A 22849-nucleotide genomic window follows, 5' to 3' on the forward strand; every position below is an offset into this window, starting at 1 on the left:
TGGAATAAGGGAACTGCTTGTCAAGCATAGAACGGGGAAATGATATGTTGAAATTGTGAGAGTAATAATTAAATCATTTTTTGATTTCATCTTATTTCCATTGTGAATTCAACATACTGTAACTTGACATGCTTTATAATTTGACCACATCAGTACAGTAATTTGTTAAATGAGAGGTACGTGTGAAAGTGAAACCATTGTTGACATACTATAAAAGACTGAGGTAATGGGAACTAGACGGAGAGATGCCTGATCTTGCTCTGTTTAAAGCTTTGTCCAACGCTGCATTTTGCAGAGAGCATGTTTTTAGAGACTGGTGGGGGACATTTTCTGCAGAAAGTACAGATTTGCTCTTCAGCTATCATTTCCAAAAACCAACTTTATAGGATTTTTGCGAGGATTTAAGAAATACCCTGTTTAAAAAGGCGAACAAATGCCATTCCGGTGCACATCCAAATGTTATCCACCCTCAGGTATTTGGCAACAGGCACTTTTTTCAGCAGGAGCTCGTTGACCGTCATCTCTCAGCCCTCGATAAGCCAATGTTTTTGATGCAATCATCAGCAAAACAAACAGTAACACATACAATTTCCATACACCATCCCCACAACAGGTTGAAGTCGAGACGTATTTCTTTGCCAGGATGCCATCAATGGGTTCTCAAATACAAACGGAGCAATAGACGGCACCCACATCTCCATAAAATCACATCACAAAACAATTTAAATGATGTGAACAGAAAAGGCTTCCACTCTTTCTGTGCAGGTGATGCGCAAAAGACGCGGATGAATTCGGTGGCCAGGTGGAACGTAATGATTCCTTCATTGTGCAGAACAGCACTGTTGGCCTATACTCTTACAGGAGGGAGCTGTTGAGAATGGATGGCCTATTGATGAGTGTTGTCTACTTGTTTGAAGTATAATTCCTGTTGCTAAAGCAACTTGATTGAATTGGTCCTCTTTGTAGTTATGTGTTTTATTTTTACTGGTCACGCCACAACTGATCGAGCCAAATATTTTTGGGGGTTGTACTCAATCTCTGACACTAGTACCTCTATTCAGTGGTGGAAAAAGTACTCAATTGTCATACTTGAGTAAAATACTACTTGAGTAAAGGTCTAAGTATTTGGTTTTAAATATACCTAAGTATCAAAAGTAAAAGTATAAATAATTTAAACTTCCTTATTTTAAGCAAACCAGACGGCACAATTATTCAGTTTTTTATTATTATTGACGGCCATGGGCATGCGCCAACACTCAGACATAATTTACAAACGAAGTGTTTGTGTTTAGTGAGTCCGGCAGATAGGAGGCAGTAGGGATGACCGGGGATGTTCTCTTGATATGTGTGTGAATTGGACCATTTTCCTGTCAAAATGTAACGAGTACTTTTGGGTGTCATGGAAAATGTAAGAAGCACATTATTTTCTTTAGGAATGTAGTGAAGTATAAGTTGGCAAAAATATAAATAGTAAAGTACAGATACTTTTTAAAATACTAAAGTAGTTTTTTGGGGTATTTTTACTTTACACCACTGCCTCTTTCAGCTTTGGAATTTCAACATTTTCTTCGCTTTCTTTCAATGCACAGTTGTATTTCATGGTACGGCATTGTATATTCCCAACGGGTTAAAGGAATCATTCTGACCATATATGGTTACGGTCATGCATGAGCACTGAGGCGGAGAACAATTGTTATTTACCAATGGTTATCTCCTTTTCAGATGCTCGTAGGATTTTTTTGATAAATCATACTTTTTCTATGGATACATTTTAGATTAGTTTCTACGCAATATTTTTTATGTGAGGCCCTTGGCCTCTTGTTGTGATGAAGTATGATCACTCCCTGGTTGTGATACGACTCATTCACCCAGCACTGTGGAGAGAGCGACTGAATAGTCCCTCAGATCCAGTACCTGGAATGATGGCTCAGCCTCTCCCTCCTTAAGAGTGAGAGACCTGGCAGTGCATTAAGGCAGGCTTTCAGCTACACCCCAGTTCAAGTTGGACACGCTAAGCCTTCTACAGCTCACACGAGACCTCTAAATTACTGCTTTTCATGACCAGAAAAGTGATTCAGATGTTTTAGGAGTTTTTGTCTGTTGTGTTTTTCCTGTCTTAGAGGCAACAGACCCTTGTAGCGTGCGTGTGCGCGCACACACACACATACATGCACACACACACACTGTAAGGGTTTGAGACCAACCTTGAAAAAGGTACAGCGAGCCTTAGGGTTAATGTTAAACTGCTGGAATACATTATTTGGTATGTTTTAGAGCAGAGATGGCGAGGCTCAGCATGTACCTGTCAGTGTTAAATGATTGCTCATTTCCTGCGGAGGGAGAATGGAGTAATAGCATGCAGCTGGCTCAGCTGGACCTTACCTTGCTCTCTATCGCTCTCTCTCACAATGCATTTCCACATAACATGTTGGGGGCAATGAAACAACGGAGCCCCATTTCATTTTCAATGGAGGGAAGTGAAGTGGGCGGGGGGGGCTTATGCGAGCATGGGCGAGGGAGCATGAACAGGGCAGGACCAAAGTAGGGGAAAGCTGAACTGTATGCAAATACTCAGTGATATCGTGACACTTTTGACCAATTAAAGCTCATTATAACTTCCAGACGCTACTGGATTGGCTGTTGACACTAGCACGACCTAGCCTGCTTGCTAGCACCCACATGAAGTGGCTAGGGTGGCTATGCGAATGATCACGTTATGTGGAAATCCCCTCTTACTACTCCTTCTCATTCTCTTGATCTCGTCTTTCTCAGTCTTTCCAGTTGTTGCTAGCTCTCACCATAGCAGTCCATATGACCAAGCGTGACACACCTCTTGGGCAGGTTTTTATTAGAAAAGGGAATGAAGGTAATAAACACCTCTCTCATGCTATGGTGTATGCTGCTGTGACCAACAGACATGGTCAATTTACTGAGACATGTAACGTTGTGATGGCCTGAGAAAGGTAACTCAACCTATCCATCTGGTCCATTTATCCAATGAATAATAAACCATTTGGATTTACTTAACACCGATTGCTCCATGGTCTCTTACGTCTATCCTTATTCTTCCTACGGCCGCTTTCCTCTTGATTAGCTAAATGTTTCATTGATCCGCCAGGTGAGAAGCTTCACGGAGGAACCATATTTATCACAAACTTTCCTGAGAATTTTTACATTTATATTATTTAAACTTGATTTAACTAGCCAAGTCAGTTAAATAACAAATTCTTATTTACAATGACGGCCAAACCCGGAACACGCTGGGCCAATTGTGTGCTGCCCTATGAGACTCCCAATCACGGCCGGTTGTGATACAGCCTGGAACCTAACCAGGGTCTGTAGTGATGCCTCTAGCATTGAGATGCAGTGCCTTAGACCACCGCGCCACTAGGGAGCATCATACAGGAAGGATGTTGTCTGCCTCTCTCTGCCACAAGACGGCCCTTTTTCATCAGAAAACGGTCAACGTAAATCCAGGGAATGTGACCGTCGTATATAAGTCTGCAATACTAAACAAGTAAAAGCTGATCAGTTCAGGTTTCTACCCACTGTAATTAGAGATGGGCTATTATTACAGAGCTTGTATGTGCTGAAGGTGGGCTTTTTCCTCCAAATGTCAGCAAAAGACAGACTTGATAAACAGTGTGAGGATGTAGAACTAGGCTACATTTTCAATGTCCTGAGATTGTGTAAAAGCGACATGACTCACGCATTCCCTGAGAATCACAGCTAATTAAGAAAGTAATTAAGATTGTAATCTTTGCAGAGACAGAGAGCAAAAGCCCCAAATTGTCTATATTCAAATCAACCTTCAAAAGGAAATCCCGGCTCCATTCATGAAAGGGGGCAGAATTAAACCGTAACAATCACATTTTCTCTTCTTGTATTCTGCCCTTCCCTGCGTCACCCGGGATCTGTTGAAGAGCGCAATGTTACGCTAAGTAAAAAATCCCCTCTATGCACTCTGAATGACTGTTCATTATCCATTCGCCATACATATTTCGACTGCATTTATTTCAATAAATGATGTCACTCCAAGGACACACTTTCAATATGTACTGAACAAAAATATAAACGCAACATGTAAACTAAGTCTACGCAGCGCTATGTGTTTGGCACGATGGCATCAATGATGCAAAAGGTGATGATGCAAATCATCTTTGTTGTGATGTTGTCTAACGCAATGCGATTTAGAAAACCTGCAACATCTTTGTTCTGGCGTAGCAAGCAGAATTCCTCATATTTAGTCTATACTATTGACGGAAACCGTAAATGCTCCCTTACAAAGTAAATACTTTCTGGCTTCTTTTTGGAGCATCCAGTGTGTTTTGCTTAGAAATGTGCCATGTACACTCAGTTAGGCTGTTTTATATTTGACATCACAGTTAGTGAGTGGTTTGACCTTCTCATAGTTCAACTTTATCCTATAGTTCATTTGTCTTTATTTTGAAGTCTGTTGAAATCATCTAGACTGGAGCATTCATCATGGTGACCACCAATTTCTATATATGATTCTGTTTTGGTTTTCTTGTCTGTTCTTGTCTGTTGTAGGCTCCCCCTTACAGTAAGCACAGTCACGTGACTTCCATAGCATAGGGCTACTTAAAACAAGCTTTACTGGTGATAAGTGTTCTCTGCCTGGGTTACAAAGAAAACCTCTGTTTCCTGAAACGCTTTATGTATCCTGAAGAAAAATATAAATGCAACATGTGAAGTGTTGGTACCATGTTTCATGAGCTGAAATAAAAGAGCCCAGAAATGTTCCATACACACAAATTTGTTTACATCCCTGTTAGTGAGCATTTCTCCTTTGCCAAGATATGCCACACCTGTCAGGTGGATGGATTATCAAGAAGCTGATTAAACAGCATTGTCATTACACAGGTGCCCCTTGTGCTTGGGGCAATAAATGGCCCCTCTAAAATGTGCATTTTTGTTACACAACACAATGCTGCAGATGTCTCAAGGTTTGAGGGGGTGTGCAATTGGCATGCTGACTGCAGGAATGTCCACCAGAGCTGTGGCCAGAGAATTTAATGTTAATTTCTAATACTTTTTAATATCTCTACCATAAGCCGCCTCCGTTGTTTTTAAAGAATTTGGCAGTACGTCCAATCGGCCTCACAACTGTAGACCACATGTATGGTGTTGTGTGGGTGATCGGTTTGCTCGCCCTGCCACATTGTGGCAGTGGGGTTATGGTATGGGCAGGCATACGCTACGGACAATGAACACAATTGCATTTTATCAATGGCAATTTGAATGCACAGAGATACTGTGAAGAGATCCTGAGTCTCATTCATGTGCCATTGTTGTGCCTTTTTTAAGGTATCTGTGACCAACAGATGCATATCTGTATTCCCAGACATGTGAAACCCATAGATTAGGATCTAGTACATTTATTTCAATTGACTGATTTCCTTATATGAACTGTAACTCAGTAAAATACTTGAAAATGTTGCATGTTGCGTTTTATATTTTTGTTCAGTATACATAAAAAAATAAAATGGCATCTGCAAATGTTAAGACATCCTCTGATGTAGGTAGAGGTCTGTTTAATGTATAAGTCTAACTTAAAGTGCTTAAAGTTTTTTTCTCTACAATTCGTACCTATAAATGCAGACAATGCTTTCACTCACATTAGTTTGGATCAGGAATAAGTCAAATTCCCAATAGTCTTCCTCCTGGTTTTCCGTTCTTTCCTCTGGCAGACAGGAAAGGGTTACTCTCCATGTTTCCTGCGGTATTCCCAGTGCTCTTGCTATGTTCTGATTGCCTTCTTGATGTTAAACATTCCCAGGCTTCTATAACCTTCTAGTTAGCCTGCACCGGCCAAGAGTTATCCCAGGTGAACAAGTGGGCGAACCTCCTGTTTTTTAAGGATAAAATCTCTTCAGTTTAAAAAATATATATTTTGGTAGGGGGTGGGAAAGCATTCTCTCTTTTTGCATGAATTCCTGAGCACCACGCCATGGGAAAGCATGTTTCCTGAACCATGTTTGTTGAATTGGCTAAGATATAAAAAAAACATTCTGTATGTATGCAACCCTTACATTTTAGTGGAAACAAGCAATGCCAAATTTCACTTGTAGCCTACACTGTGCCTGATACAGTAACCCAGGGTTCCCCAACTGCCTGCCCGCGGGCCAAATTTGGTTTTGCCCACCGAGTTTTCTGAGCAAATTTTTTTTTAAATACGTTTTTAATTTTTTATGCATTTTATTGTTCTTCATAAAAGACTGTAAAAAAAAAAACAGCAAATTACAGTGGGGCAAAAAAGTACTTAGTCAGACACCAATTGTGCAAGTTCTCCCACTTAAAAAGATGAGAGGCCTGTAATTTTCATCATAGGTACACTTCAACTATGACAGACAAAATGAGAAAAAAAATCCAGAAAATCACATTGTAGGATTTTTTATGAATTTATTTGCAAATTATGGAACTAAAAATCATATCATCCTTGAGAATTTACAAGCTGAGATTCCTTCTCTGCAATTTGAGACAGTTATTGTTTGCCAAACAAAAACAATTCTGCATCCCAAAATGTCCTGCAGTCTCATTCCCACGTTTCTTTTTTTCTTTCTCCCACCACATTTTTTACCCACACCGGTCCGTCTACCAGGTGTCGAGAGAGAGAGACAGACGGACCGGTGTGGGTAAAAAACTGACATGTTTGGGCTGCGTTCACGTTGTCTTGTCCGACTGAATGGAACGTCTAGTGATTCATGTGATTTGTATAAAATAATATCAAGCCCAGACTAGATAAACAACAGGAGGGACTTCTTGTCATGGACCTGACCCAGGATCAGACCTGCCAAGAAAGCCCTATATTTAGCCCAGTGATGCTCCAGCTAATTGTCCATGAGGCCTAATCATTTCCAGGCTCCCAGAGCAGCAAGCAAATGATTGCAGAAGCCAGAACACTGACTGCTACCCTGAAGTTAAGTTCCCAAATTCAACCGTGATCTCAGGGCTCTGCAAACATGAGGCAAATTATGGTGGTCTTTAGCCCATCTTCCATCTTGGATCTGAGTCTAGCTGCAAAACTCCTACTTTACATACGTCCCAATGTTGTTGTCCAGTGTTTCCCATTTATTCATATGTCAACGGCACCCGTGTCGCCGCCACTCAAAAAAAACATTTACAAAAATATATATATTTCTGCTGAGACGTGGTTTTAAAAGGATAGTCTAAGAGTTTGGCAATTAATCCCTTTTTCTACTTACCCAGAGTCAGATGAACTCATGGATACCATTTTATGTCTCTCCGTCCAGTTTGAAGGAAGTTGCAAACTAGCGTTAGAGCAAATGCTAGCTATGGTTAGCGCAAAGACTTAGCAATGGCTCGCGAAACTGCCTTCAACTTCCTTCAAACTGTATGCAGATACAATTTGTATCTATTAGTTCATCTGAATCTGGGTAAGTAGAAAAGGGGCTTAATTGAGAAAATGGCACACTATCGCTTTAAGATCAGAGTGACTAGTTACAAAGAATATTTGTAGCAGAGCGAGCAGCGAGAGCCACGAGCATACAGCCACCGCTTACTCCTTATCATATATCCCTACAGTGCAGTGACGTTATATTTCAGATGGTGTCAACATAATTCAGTTTTCATTCATTTTGGAGTAGAATGTCCTTTTAAAAAAGTCACCAGCTGTGACCTTGCAGTGGGTGTCCGAGAGCAAAAAAAAATCAGCTGATTGTGATTGTTATCGTGATACTAGTGCTGAGCGATTAACTGAAGTTTAACTTTTTTATTTGGTTATTTAACAACTACACTAAACAAAAATATCAATAAAGTACTAGAGGTCGACCGATTTAATCGGAATGGCCGATTTTAATTAGGACCGATTTCAAGTTTTCAATCGGATATCGGTATTTTTGGACACCGATTTGTCTGATTTAAAAAAAGATATATACAGTGGGGCAAAAAAGTATTTAGTCAGCCACCAATTGTGCAAGTTCACCCACTTAAAAAGATGAGAGAGGCCTGTAATTTTCATCATAGGTACACTTCAACTATGACAGACAAAATGAGAAAAAAAATCCAGAAAATCACATTTGTAGGATTTTTAATGAATTTATTTGCAAATTATGGTGGAAAATAAGTATTTGGTCAATAACAAAAGTTTATCTCAATACTTTGTTATATACCCTTTGTTGGCAATGACAGAGGTCAAACGTTTTCTGTAAGTCTTCACAAGGTTTTCACACACTGTTGCTGGTATTTTGGCCCATTCCTCCATGCAGATCTCCACTAGAGCAGAGATGTTTTGGGGCTGTTGCTGGGCAACACAGACTTTCAACTCGCTCCAAAGATTTTCTACGGGGTTGAGATCTGGAGAATAGCTAGGCCATTCCAGGGCCTTGAAATGCTTCTTACGAAGCCACTCCTTCTTTGCCCGGGCGGTGTGTTTGGGATCATTGTCATGCTGAAAGACCGAGCCACGTTTCATTCTTTCCTTTACACGGATCAGTCGTCCTGGTCCCTTTGCAGAAAAACAGCCCCAAAGCATGATGTTTCCACCCCCATGCTTCACAGTAGGTATGGTGTTCTTTGGATGCAACTCAGCATTCTTTGTCCTCCAAATACGACGGGTTGAGTTTTTACCAAAAAGTTATATTTTGGTTTCATCTGACCATATGACATTCTCCCAATCTTCTTCTGGATCATCCAAATGCTCTCTAGCAAACTTCAGATGGGCCTGGACATGTACTGGCTTAAGCAGGAGGACACGTCTGGCACTGCAGGATTTGAGTCCCTGGCGGCGTAGTGTGTTACTGATGGTAGGCTTTGTTACTTTGGTCCCAGCTCTCTGCAGGTCATTCACTAGGTCCCCCCCGTGTGGTTCTGGGATTTTTGCTCACCGTTATTGTGATCATTTTGACCCCACGGGGTGAGATCTTGCGTGGAGCCCCAGGGAGATTATTAGTGGTCTTGTATGTCTTCCATTTCCTAATAATTGCTCCCACCGTTGATTTCTTCAAACCAAGCTGCTTACCTATTGCAGATTCAGTCTTCCCAGCCTGGTGCAGGTCTACAATTTTGTTTCTGGTGTCCTTTTGACAGCTCTTTGGTCTTGGCCATAGTGGAGTTTGGAGTGTGACTGTTTGAGGTTGTGGACAGGTGTCTTTCATACTAATAACAAGTTCAAATAGGTGCCATTAATACAGGTAACAAGTGGAGGACAGAGGAGCCTCTTAAAGAAGAAGTTACAGGTCCGTGAGAGCCAAAAATCTTGCTTGTTTGTAGGTGACCAAATACTTATTTTCCACCATAATTTGCAAATAAATTCATTAAAAATCCTAAGATGTGATTTTCTAGAGTTTTTTTCTCATTTTGTCTGTCATAGTTGAAGTGTACCTATGATGAAAATTACAGGCCTCTCATCTTTTTAAGTGGGAGAACCTGCACAATTGGTGGCTGACTAAATACTTTTTTGCCCCACTGTATATATATATATATTTTATTATTATTATTTTTACACCTTTATTTAACTAGGCAAGTCAGTTAAGAACACATTATTATTTTCAATGATGGCCTAGGAACGGTGGGTTAACTGCCTTGTTCAGGGGCAGAACAACAGATTTTTACCATGTCAGCTCCGGGATTCAATCTTGCAACCTTACGGTTAACTAGTCCAACGCTCTAACCACCTGCCTCTAATTGCACTCCACGAGGAGCCTGCCTGTTACGCGAATGCAGTAGAAGCCAAGGTAAGTTGCTAGCTAGCATGAAACTTATCTTATAAAACACAATCAATCATAATCACTGAGACTTGGAGTGGTTGTTCCCCTTTTGTGGAGCAATGGGCAACGCTGCTTCAAGGGTGGCTGTTGTCGATGTGTTCCTGGTTCGAGCCCAGGTAGGGGCGAGGAGAGGGATGGAAGCTATACTGTTACACTGGCAATACTAAAGTGCCAAAAGAACATCCAATAGTCAAAGGTTAATGAAATACAAATGGTATAGAGAGAGAGAGTCCTATAAATACTATATTAACTACAACCTACAATTGAAGTCTCATGTTAAAAGGAACCACCAACTTTCATATGGTCTCATGTTCTAATCAAGGAACTTAAACGTTAGCTTTTTTACATGGCACATATTGCGCTTTTATTATCTTCAACACTTTTGTTTTTGCATTATTTAAACCAAATTAAACATGTTTCAATATTTGAGGCTAAATTGATTTTTATTGATGTATTATATTCAGTTAAAATAAGCGTTCTTTCAGTATTGTTTTAATTGTCATTATTACAAATACATTTTAAAAAATCGTCCGATTTAATCGGTATCGGCTCTTTTTGGTCCTCCAATAATCAGTATCGGCGTTGAAAAATCATAATCGGTCGACTTCTATAAAGTACCACTCTACAATGTGCAGTTTTTTGTCACACAACACAATGTCACAGATGTCTCAAGTTTTGAGGCAGCGTGCAATTGGCATGCTGACTGCTGTAATGTCCACCAGAGTTGTTGCCAAATAATTGAATGTTAATTTCTCTACCATAAGCCACCTCCAACATTGTTTTAGAGAATTTGGCAGCTACGGACAACAAACACAATTGCATTTTATCGGCAATTTGAATGCACAGCGATACTGTGGTGAGATCCCATTGATGTGCCATTGTCGTGCCTTTTTTGTAAGGTGTCTGTGACCAACAGATGCGTATCTGTATTCCGAGTCATGTGAAATCCATAGATTAGGGCCTAATTAATTAATTTAAATTGACTTATTTCCTTCTATAAACTAACTCAGTAAATTCTTTGAAATTGTTTTATATTTTTGTTCAGTATAAGTAACATTGTAAAAAAAATCCCATCAAAACCCATCAGTTTAAGAGAGATCTGCATCTCAATCCACCGCATCTGCCTATGTCGGCCTTCCGCACCTGCGGTGGACGATGACCGAGCTACAGTGGTGTTATCAGACCATTAGACATCCCGTCTTCTCACGAAAACATCTGTAGCGTCCGAACTGTTTGCGCTACAAACGAATATGACCACACTGGAAATGGGAGTCTCTCGAACCTGATGGTGTTCTCCGTTTTGATCTACGACCCCACAAGTGTGACGGGACTCGTTTTGAAGGTAACCCATACAAATGAATGGAAGTATGGAGGTAATTTTGTGCCAAATAAAAAATAAGGGGTTAAATATGTGTCCAGAAAAGCAAAAATATTACCTGAGCTTTCTTCTATCTCCTAGATATAGGACAGACACTTCAAAACATTATTCCTTATGACACATTTTTGTTGTCTTTTTTGCCCCCCCCCCCCCCCCCCCCCCCCCCCTCAAAGTTAACTAAGTAATATACCCAACTGAAATATTTTATTATTTCATTGTATTTTCCAATTTTTCTATGTTGACCTGGCAATTGAATGTTCACTATTTTTGGCTTTGGAGTTTCCATAAAAAAGCTCTAATCATTCATGTTGAAACAAATGATCAAAACCGAAAATGGTGATCCTTTTATAGAACCGAAACCACACCAACCTCTAAAAGCATTATCGCTCAGCACTACAGACTATAGGTATACTTCAACAGACCAGTCCAGTGAAACACACTGTAACTGTACCAACACCTGCCAGCAGCACTAACCCACAAAGCTCTATCACAGCTTTCACACAGGAAGCATCTCCTGCACCACATGGGCTCCATTAGGACTGATGCCAGGCCAGGCAGTATGGGGCTGTCCTACCATTGCTTGCTGAGCTTGTTGCCGACATACAATGTGGTGGTGTGCTGGTTCTGGTTGTAAAGTCTACTTACCGCTCCAGGTCTGTCCCCCCCCGTGTGTTGGGTTACAGCTCTGTTTCCTGTGTGGTTCCTGTCCCCGCTCTCGCCCTGGTGAAGCTGCGGACACATGATCGTCAGGGTCAGGGGGTGAGGAGTTGTGGTAGGAAGAGCGGATAGGCAGAATTGTGAGCGGCCCTGCCTTGAGCCTTCTAAAGCCCCAGGAAAGAGTCTTTCCTTCCTGGTTGTTCTCTCACAGGAACTCTGGGGAAACCTGCGGCCTCCCAGGCCTTTCCATGGACATTTCCATTACTATTGGACACCTAAAATGAAATAAAACTTTGTCAAATGCTTCGTAAACAACCGGTGTAAACTAACAGTGAAAGGCTTACTTTACGACAATGCAGAGAGAGAGATTGAAAAATAATAACATAAAGCATAAATACACAGAGTAACGATAACTTGGCTGTATATACAGGGTACCAGTACCTAGTCTATGTGCTGGGTTACTAGGTAATTGAAGTAGACATGTACGTATGGGTATCGGGTAGAATGACTAGGCAACCGGATAGATAATAAACAGTAGCAGCAGCGTATGTGATGATTCAAAAGAGTTGGTGCAAAAAGGGCCAATGCAGATAGTCCGGGTACCTATTTGGTTGACTATTTACAGTAGCAGTCTTATGGCTTTAGGGTAGAAGCTGTTCAGGGTCCTGTTGGTTCCAGAGTTGGTGCATTGGTACCGCTTACCATGTGGTAGCAGAGAGAACAGTCTATGACTTGGGTGGCAGGAGTCTTTGACAACTTTTAGGGCCTTCTTCTGACACAGCCTGCTGTAGTGGTCCTGGATTTCAGGGAGCTCGGCCCCAGTGATTGTACTGGGCCGTACACACTACCCTCTGGAGCGCCTTGCGGTCGGATGCCAAGCAGTTGCCATACCAAGCGGTGAGGCAGCCAGTCAAGATGCTCTCAATGGTGCAGCTGTAAAAAAATGATTGAGGATCCTAGGGCCCATGCAAAATCTTTTCAGCCTCCTGAGCGGGAAGAGGCATTGTCATGCCTTCACGATTGTGTTGGTGTGTGTGAACCATGTTAATTCCTTAGTGATGTGGACATCGAGTAACTTGAAACACTCCAACCCGTTCCACTACAGCCCTGTTGATGTGGATGGGGGCGTGCTCGGTCCTCTGTTTCTGGTAGTCCACGATCAGCTCCTTTGTCTTGCTAACGTTGAGGAAGAGGAGGTTGTCATTTTTTTGTAGGGGGTAGGTCTGCTTTAATATTTCATATTGTGGCTTCCATCAACATAATTTTCTGCATCATTTCCAATCCCCCATTTATTTATTTTTTTAAATATATATATATTTTTTTTTCCCTAACCCCTCCCCTAGTTGGAGTAAACTAATGGCTAACAACTCTTAGGCTTCTACTTCCAGCTTATACAGTTGAAGTCAGAAGTTTACATACACCTTAGCCAAATACATTTAAACTCAGTTTTCACAATTTCTGACATTTAATCCTAGTAAAAATTCCCTGTCTTAGGTCAGTTAGGATCACCACTTTATTTTAAGAATGTGAAATGTCAGAATAATAGTGTAGAGAGTGATTTATTTCAGCTTTGATTTCTTCCATCACATTCCCAGTGGGTCAGAAGTTTACATACACTCAATTAGTATTTGGTAGCATTGCCTTTAAATTGTTGAACTTGGGTCAAAAGATGAGAGCCCTGTAATTTTCATCATAGGTACACTTCAACTATGACAGACAAAATGAGAAAAAAAATCCAGAAAATCACATTGTAGGATTTTTAATGAATTGATTTACAAATTATGGTGGAAAATAAGTATTTGGTCACCTACAAACAAGCAAGATTTCTGGCTCTCACGGACCTGTAACTTCTTCTTTAAGAGGCTCCTCTGTCCTCCACTCGTTACCTGTATTAATGGCACCTGTTTGAACTTGTTATCAGTATAAAAGACACCTGTCCACAACCTCAAACAGTCACACTCCAAACTCCACTATGGCCAAGACCAAAGAGCTGTCAAAGGACACCAGAAACAAAATTGTAGATCTACACCAGGCTGGGAAGACTGAATCTGCAATAGGTAAGCAGTTTGGTTTGAAGAAATCAACTGTGGGAGCAATTATTAGGAAATGGAAGACATACAAGACCACTGATAATCTCCCTCGATCTGGGGCTCCACGCAAGATCTCACCCCGTGGGGTCAAAATGATCACAAGAACGGTGTGCAAAAATCCCAGAACCACACGGGGGGACCTAGTGAATGACCTGCAGAGAGCTGGGACCAAAGTAACAAAGCCTACCATCAGTAACACACTACGCCGCCAGGGATTCAAATCCTGCAGTGCCAGACGTGTCCCCCTGCTTAAGCCAGTACATGTCCAGGCCCGTCTGAAGTTTGCTAGAGAGCATTTGGATGATCCAGAAGAAGATTGGGAGAATGTCATATGGTCAGATGAAACCAAAATATAACTTTTTGGTAAAAACTCAACTTGTCGTATTTGGAGGACAAAGAATGCTGAGTTGCATCCAAAGAACACCATACCTACTGTGAAGCATGGGGGTGGAAACATCATGCTTTGGGGCTGTTTTTCTGCAAAGTGACCAGGACGACTGATCCGTGTAAAGGAAAGAATGAATGGGGCCATGTATCGTGAGATTTTGAGTGAAAACCTGCTTCCATCAGCATGGGCATTGAAGATGAAACGTGGCTGGGTCTTTCAGCATGACAATGATCCCAAACACACCGCCCGGGCAATGAAGGAGTGACTTCGTAAGAAGCATTTCAAGGTCCGGGAGTGGCCTAGCCAATCTCCAGATCTCAACCCCATAGAAATCTTTGGAGGGAGTTGAAAGTCCGTGTTGCCCAGCAACAGACCCAAAACATCACTGCTCTAGAGGAGATCTGCATGGAGGAATGGGCCAAAATACCAGCAACGGTGTGCGAAAATCTTGTGAAGACTTACAGAAAATGTTTGACCTCTGTCATTGCCAACAAAGGGTATATAACAAAGTATTGAGAAACTTTTGTTATTGACCAAATACTTATTTTCCACCATAATTTGCAAATAAATTCATAAAAAATCCTACAATGTGATTTTCTGGATGTTTTTCCCTCATTTTGTCTGTCATAGTGTACCTATGATGAAAATTACAGGGCTCTCATCTTTTTAAGTGGGAGAACTTGCACAATTGGTGGCTGACTAAATACTTTTTTCGATTCTTGGTTCCAACTACCGTGTCTTTGTGAGACGCTGAGTAGGTGAACGGATGATCACCGCATGTGTGGTTCCCAACGCGAAGCATGGAGGAGGATGTGTGATGGTGTGGGGTGCTTTGCTGGTGACACTGTCAGTGCTTTATTTTGAATTCGAGGCACACTTTACCAGCATGGCTACCACAGTATTCTGCAGCGATATGCCTTCCCATCTGGTTTGCACTTAGTCCCACAATGCTTTGTTTTTCAACAGGACAATTACCCACACACCTCCAGGCTGTGTAAGGGCTATTTGACCAAGAAGGAGAGTGATGGAGTGCTGCATCAGATGACCTGGCCTCCACAGTCACCAGACCTCAACCCAATTGAGATGGTTTGGGATGAGTTGGACCGCAGATTTAAGGAAAAGCAGCCAACAAGTGCTCCGCATATGTGGGAACTCCTTCAAGACTGTTGGAAAAGCATTCCAGGTGACTACCTCGTGAAGCTGGTTGAGAGGATGCCAAGAGTGTGCAAAGCTGTCATCAAGGCAAAGGGTGGCTAGTTTGAAGAATCTAGAATCTAAAATATATTTTGATTTGTTTAACACTGGTTACTAACATGATTCCATATGTGTTATTTCATAGTTTTGATGTCTTCACTATTATTCTACAATGTAGAATATTCTACAACTATTCTACAAATAGTAAAAAGAAAGAAAAACCCTTGAATGATTTGTGTCCAAATTGAATAATTTGTGTCCAAATGTTTGACTGGTACTGTATATTGAAAAATCTTGCATATCTTAATCTTGCATATCTTAATGAATAATATGTGTAATAATGTTGGCAGTTCATTTGAATGACTGTTACCTATAACCAGGATTGGCATTACAAAAATTACATTTATGGAAAGCAATCATTATTTTGGCAAACCAATTATTGTAATTAATCCTGTATTGTCCCTAATTTCATTTCCCCATAGCAACAGATGTGGGATACACACACACACAAACACACACACAACCCACAATTACCACAAGCTCAGATGTTCAACAGTTGTTCTATCCCGAGCCCAACTCAAGAGAAGACTTGATGTGCGAATTTATATGCAGTTATAGCTGTTTGAGAAGGCATGCAAGATTGGGGAGATTTGATTAACCAATGTCAAGTTTTAGCTGATGGCGCTCAGATACACCCCCTACCCTGAAACACACACACAGGGCTCCCCCGTTCTGACCATTTTCCCAAGCATCTCTGTGTAGTCAAATATTTTTAATATTTTGTGCCACCAGGGCCACAAACATTTTCCCCCTCTATGATTGACCGAGCGTGACCCTCCCCATGGGTTACTGCAGCTAGTGTTGCCAGCACTGCCACTGCCACAAAATCATCAAGGTTCTCATTAGCAGCTTTCAGAAATTCCTTGTATATTATGCTCACCCATCTGGGGGCTTTGACTTTGTTGGGCCAGCCCTGCCAGGCAGACTCAGACTTTTGAGTGGGTAGTGCTGCTTTAGTGGGTCACTGACCGCGTTTATCTTTCTGTCTTGGCTGCATTTAGGCCACTTGCAGTAGTCCTATAAAACATAAGGATTTCTCCTTAGTGTGTATGTGGCTCAGGTGGGTGTCTAGTGGAGTGTACAGGGTTGGGGACCGCTCCATCATAAGACTATAGATTATAAATATTGTACTGTATTTTTTTATTATTACTTATTTATTATAAATTATTACTTATTTATTATTACTTATTTATTTTAAAATGTATATCCTGTATCTGCACAAAATTGAAAGCTCTCTCGGTCACAACTCTAGCTCTTAGACACGCAAATGCCAGAGCCCATGTAACCATTTTCCTTTTTCACTCACTTAACACAAAAACACACACCCCACCTTCTATCACAATACACCCACACATACCCACATACTTTGCCTTCTATGGCCTCTGTTTGCTGTGTTTTTATCCCTACCATGTTGATTCCTACCCAATTTTTGTATTTTAAGTACTTTTTGTGGCACCACACTGCAAGGTCACTGACCTCCTTCCAATAGGCTGTCTCATCGTCGTCGGTCATCAGGCCTACCACCGTTGTGTCAGCAGCAAACTTGATGTTTGAAGTTGTGCACAGCCACACAGTTGTGGGTGAAAAGGGAGTACAGGAGGGGACTAAGAACGCACCCCTGACAGTCTCACGTGTTGAGGGTCAGTGTGGCGGATGTGTTGTTGCCTACCGTCGCCACCTAGGGGTGGCCAGTCAAGAAGTCCATGATCCTGTTGCAGAGGGAGGTGTTCAGTCCCAGGGTCCTGAGCTAAGTGATGAGCTTGGAGGGCACTATGGTGTTGAACGCTGAGCTGTAGTCAATGAACAGCATTCTCATGTAGGTGTTCCTCTAGTCCAGATGGGAGAGGGCAGTGTGGAGTGCAATAGATATTGAGTCATCTGTGGATCTGTTGGGGAGTTATGCGAATTGTAGTGGGGTCCATGGTGTCTGGGATGATGGTGCTGTGAGCATTTCATGGCTACAGATGTAAGTGCTACTGTGCGATAGTAATTTAGGCATGTTACCTTGGTGTTCCTGCTCAGAAGGACTATGGTGGTCTGCTTGAAACACTGACTGGATCATAGAGGTTGAACATGTCAGTGAAGACACTTGCCAGCTGGTCAGCACATGCTCTGTGTACACGTCCTGCTAATCCTCATGGCCTTGTGAATGTTAGCCTGTTTTAAAGGTCTTCCTCACATAAGCTACAGAGCGTGAGATCACACAGCTGGTGCTCTCATGCATGGTTCAGTGTTACTTGTTTCGAAGCGAACATAAAAGCATTTCGCTCGTCTGGTAGACTCACGTCACTGGGCAGCTCGCTGCTAGGTTTATCTTTGTAATCTCTGATAGTTTGCAAGCCCTGCAACATCCAACGAGTGTCAGAGTAGTAGTACTCGATCTTAGTCCTATATTGACGCTTTGCCTGTTTGATGGCTCATGGGAGGTTGTAGCGGGATCTCTTTTAATCGTTTGGATTAATGACCCGCTCCTTGAAAGCTGCAGCTCTGTCCTTTAGCTCTGTACGGATGTTGCTTGTAATCCATGGCTTCTGGTTGGGATATGTACGGACGGTCACTGTGGGGAAAATGTCGTCAATGCACTTTTTTTTAATGAAGCCGGTGACTGACGTGGTAAACTCCTGAATGTTATCGGATGAATCTGGAACATATATTTCAGTCTGTTCTAGCAAAGTAGTCCTGTAATTTAGCATCCGCTGCATCGGCCCACTTCCGTATTCACTGGTACTTCCAGTTTAGATTTTTTGCTTGTAAGCCGGAATCAGGAAAATAGTTATGGTCAGATTTGCCAAAGGGAAGGCAAGGGAGAGCCTTGTATGCGTTTCTGTGTGTGGAGTAAAGGTGATCTAGAGTTGTCTCCTTTAGTTGCACAGGTGACATGCTGGTAAAAATTTGGTAAAACGGATTTCAGTTACCCTGCATTCAAATCACTGGCCATGAGAACCGCTGCCTGAGCCAGGTGGGTGGAAAATGTGGTAATAGGACTGAGTTTTTCCTGATCAGGTCACGTGGTTGGGAAACATTCCTCGCCGTATTTTTACAATAGGCCATTATGTGATACATACAGTATCATACCTGGCTTCTCCACCTCCCCTCATTCTGTACTCTGTGGTACTTTGGGGATGTCAAGAAGAGGCGTGCTTGCAACCGAGGGAGGAAGGGAGATAGTAAACTGTGTTTGTCAGCTTTTTAAACCCCAATGTTTTCTACTCTCCTCCGCTCCTCATCCTAATGACAGACTAATCCCCCTCTCCTGTTCCTTCTCTCCTCCACCGATTTATAAATAGGTCTCTTTTTTTTTCTCCCCTGCTCTGCCTGCTTCGCACAGAAAATTAGCCGAGATGATGAGTCTGCTCTTGCAAGCAATCAATTCTCTGTGCTAAGTCCCTCAAAAGAAGGTTACCTGTGGCAATAGAGACCCAGGCAGCCTCGAAACCCCAATCCTGCCTCTCCTGCCAATTTTCTATTCAACTAATTAAAAAAATTGCATCGGCCTGGAGAGTGAGCTGAATGAAATGTCAAAATATTGATGTGATTTTTGCACGTTTGTTATGGGGAGCGACAGGTAGGGAGGCAGTCAGGCCATAGCTGTGTGGAGGAATTAGGAGTGGCTGTGCCAACCAGGGGGTACTTTAATGATATTAGTAGTGATCTAGTTATTTATGAGGCTGTAAGTTATTCATGCCGCGGGCAGGCTATCTGTCACAGCTTGAGCTGAGTGCTTTGACTGGAGCCAATTATAGTCTGGCTAAATACTGGCGGCCGCAACACTACGGTACTTGAAAGTCTTTCAAATTATTTACTGTCTTGAGTGTCTTCTTCACCCCTCTGCCCATGGTGATGGCCTTAAGTACTACAAGCAGGGTGGTGTTCAGTAGGGAGGAAGTGTTTGGAAACATATATTACCTGATATTGTCCAATTAGAGATGCTCCATTGGACTCCGTATTTGTACAAGTGCAGAGTTCGATACTGCAACCAAAAGTGTCGCATTTGCAACCATTTGACTTGGCAGTGAGACACACTTTAAAAAAAATGTTTTTACCTGGTCACGTTAGTTTCACAATTAGCTGTTTTTATTATCATGATTAATTCAAAGTGTAATTTGACCAAAAATATACCAACTTTCTGAGGAGGAAACAACGGCACGGGAATGCCCCCATCTGTGTGTGTGCAGTGTACGTAGGGCCAAATGTCTACCACTTTGTATAGCTGTACCGTCGATGGAAATGGAAATTCACAGGTAACTACAAAGTAGCCTCTGCATACCTGGCAGAATCATTATGATTTGCATCAATCCAGTGGCCATTTGTTTTGATAACTCCATCACAAGTACACTACAGACCATGGGGGCGTGTCCATAAACTAATCTTGGAAAGATTATGTAACCTAATTAGCCTACTCCTGTCTATACAGGGATTAATAAAATCATTCAAAATAGGCTACTACACCAGAAAGCATGATTTGGCCACGGAGGATGATTAGCTTATTTAAAATGTAAAAAAATAAGTTGTGGATTTTTAAAAATCACATTACATTGCCTACAGTCGGAAGGGCCTGCTATTTGGGCAACTCGTTGCAAATACCACAGATTGTTGAGTTGCGACTGTCGGTGAAAAGTGGAGTTTAGAAAGCAAATGGCTATTGCTGTAAAGAGAAGACCGACTAATAGACTCATCTTTATTTTATAGTTATACAAATTGTAATCTTAATTGATTGAACAGTATTGCAAGCCTATCTTGTTGGTACCAGTGGAGAACATCAGCCATATCCCAATCTAGATACCATAATGACGAAGCAAAAACAGGTTTTTAGAAATTTTTGCAAATGTATTAAAAATACAAGAACATACCTTATTTACGTAAGTATTCAGACACTTTGCTATGAGACTCAAAATGACTTCAGGTGCATCCTGGTTCCATCGATCATCAAATCAAATTTATTTATATAGTCCTTCGTACATCAGCTGATATCTCAAAGTGCTGTACAGAAACCTAGCCTAAAACCCCAAACAGCAAGCAATGCAGGTGTAGAAGCACGGTGGCTAGGAAAAACTCCCTAGAAAGGCCAAAACCTAGGAAGAAACCTAGAGAGGAACCAGGCTATGTGGGGTGGCCAGTCCTCTTCTGGCTGTGCCGGGTGGAGATTATAACAGAACATGGCCAAGATGTTCAAATGTTCATAAATGACCAGCATGGTCGAATAATAATAAGGCAGAACAATTGAAACTGGAGCAGCAGCACGGCCAGCAAGGAGTCATCATGTCAGGTAGTCCTGAGGCATGGTCTTCCGAGAGAGAGAAAGAGAATTAGAGAGAGCACACTTAAATTCACACAGGACACCGAATAGGACAGGAGAAGTACTCCAGATATAACAAACTGACCCTAGCCCCCGACACACAAACTACTGCACCATAAATACTGGAGGCTGAGACAGGAGGGGTCAGGAGACACTGATGTATCATCCTTGATATGTTTCTACATATTGATTGGCGTTTACCTGTGGTAAATTTAATTGACTGGACATGATTTGGAAAGGCACACACCTGTCTATATAAGGTCCCACAGTTGAAAGTGCATGTAAGAGCAAAAACCAAGCCATGAGGTCGAAGGAATTGTCCGTCGAACTCCGAGACAGGATTGTGTCGGCCTCTATCATTCTTAAATGGAAGAAGTTTGGAACCACCAATACTCTTCCTAGAGCTGGCCACCCAGCCAAACTGAGCATTCGGGGCAGAAGGGCCTTGGTCAAGGAGGTTACCAAGAACACAATGGTCACTCTGGCAGAGCTCCAGAGTTCCTCTGTGGAGATGGGAGAACCTTTCAGAAGGACAACCATCTCTGCAGCACTCCACCAATCAGGTCTTTATGGTGGAGGGGCCAGACGGAATCCACTCCTCAGTAAAGGCACATGACAGCCTGCTTAGATTTAGTCAAAAGGCACCTGAAGGACTCAGACCATGAGAAACAAGATTCTCTGGTCTGATGAAACCAAGATTGAACTTTTTGGTCTGAATGCTTTCCGAATGAGCTATAGCCTTGGCCCAATCTATGCAACTACACTCACAGCCATGCAGTGAATGGTATTTTTTGCCAACAGTGATTTGTTATAGTATTAGCCTAAATTATGACTATCCAATCTACATTATGAATAGTAGGCTATTTTACATAATTTTGTAAATGTGATGATGCATGGAATTATTTATTATAACAGTGCATTTTTATGGTGAATATTAGAAACTCTTGCGCCTCATATGGCTACAGAAACACGGCTAGCCAAACACAACAGTCTGGCTGATGTGCACCTGAATTAAAGGGTAACTACACAAAATAAATCACATTTCTCAAATTGTCACCTGATGTTGTTTAAGCATGGTTGTGGACTTAGAAAATCCAATGTTGTTTGAGTAAAGTATAATTTTTTTCCCTCAAATTCTCTGTAGGATTTAGCAGAAGAGAACACATGGCACTTTGTAAACGGCAATAAATACATTTTAAGTCTCTTTGCTGTTAGAGTAAATCTATCCAAATAAACGTAAGAACACAAGAGCATTCTAATTTAAAAGATGGCTAGTCATTATTAGCCTGGTTCTGTATATAATGTAGGCACATTATATATATATATATATATAAATTGGTGTGACCAAATCATGTGCAGATGCCGATTAATCGGCTGATTTTGATATATATTTCTCACTATACCATTTGTATTTCATATAACTTTGATTGGATTTTGGATGTTCCTATAGGCACTTTAGTATTGCCAGCCTAATCTCGGGAGTTGATAGGCTTGAAGTCATAAACAGTGCTTTGCTTCAAGCATTGCTAAGAGCTGCTCGCAAACGCAGTAAAGTGCTGTTTTGAATGAATTCTTACGAGCCTGCTGCTGCCTACCACTTCTCAGTCAAACTGCTCTATCAAATATCAAATCATAGACTTAATTATAATAAACACACAGAAATACGAGCCTTTGGTCATTAATATGATCAAATCAGGAAACTATTATTTCAAAAACAAAACGTTTATTCTTTCTGCGAAATACGGAACCATTCCATATTTTGTTGAACGGGTGGCAACCCTAAATCCTAAATATTGCTGTTACATTGCACAACCTTCAATGTTATGTCATAATTATGTAAAATTCAGGCAAATTTATTACGGTCTTTGTTAGGAAGAAACACAGTTTGCAACGAGCCAGGCGGCCCAAACTGTTGCATATACCCTGACTCTGCTTCCAAGAGAAGTGACACAATTTCCCTAGTTAATATTGCCTGCTAATATGCATTTATTTTAATGAAATATGCAGGGTTAAAAAATATACTTCTATGTATTGATT

The 22849-nt window shown here is 41.5% G+C and overlaps 1 protein-coding gene across 3 annotated transcripts in view; it reads left to right on the forward strand.

The window, feature by feature from the left end:
- Positions 1–22849, forward strand: part of LOC139420424 (zinc finger protein 438-like) — a 94679-nt gene that overhangs the window by 19857 nt on the left and 51973 nt on the right. Inside the window, exon 2 of one of the 3 annotated variants that reach the window (XM_071170536.1) lies at positions 15229–15445. The exons of the other annotated variants lie outside the window; for them this stretch is intronic. The gene's annotated coding sequence lies outside the window, so the exon portion shown is untranslated. The remainder of the gene's footprint in view (positions 1–15228; positions 15446–22849) is intronic. 3 annotated transcript variants of the gene reach the window in all.

The sequence above is a fragment of the Oncorhynchus clarkii genome, chromosome 11 (genome assembly GCF_045791955.1).
Source record: "Oncorhynchus clarkii lewisi isolate Uvic-CL-2024 chromosome 11, UVic_Ocla_1.0, whole genome shotgun sequence".
NCBI lineage: Eukaryota > Metazoa > Chordata > Actinopteri > Salmoniformes > Salmonidae > Oncorhynchus > Oncorhynchus clarkii.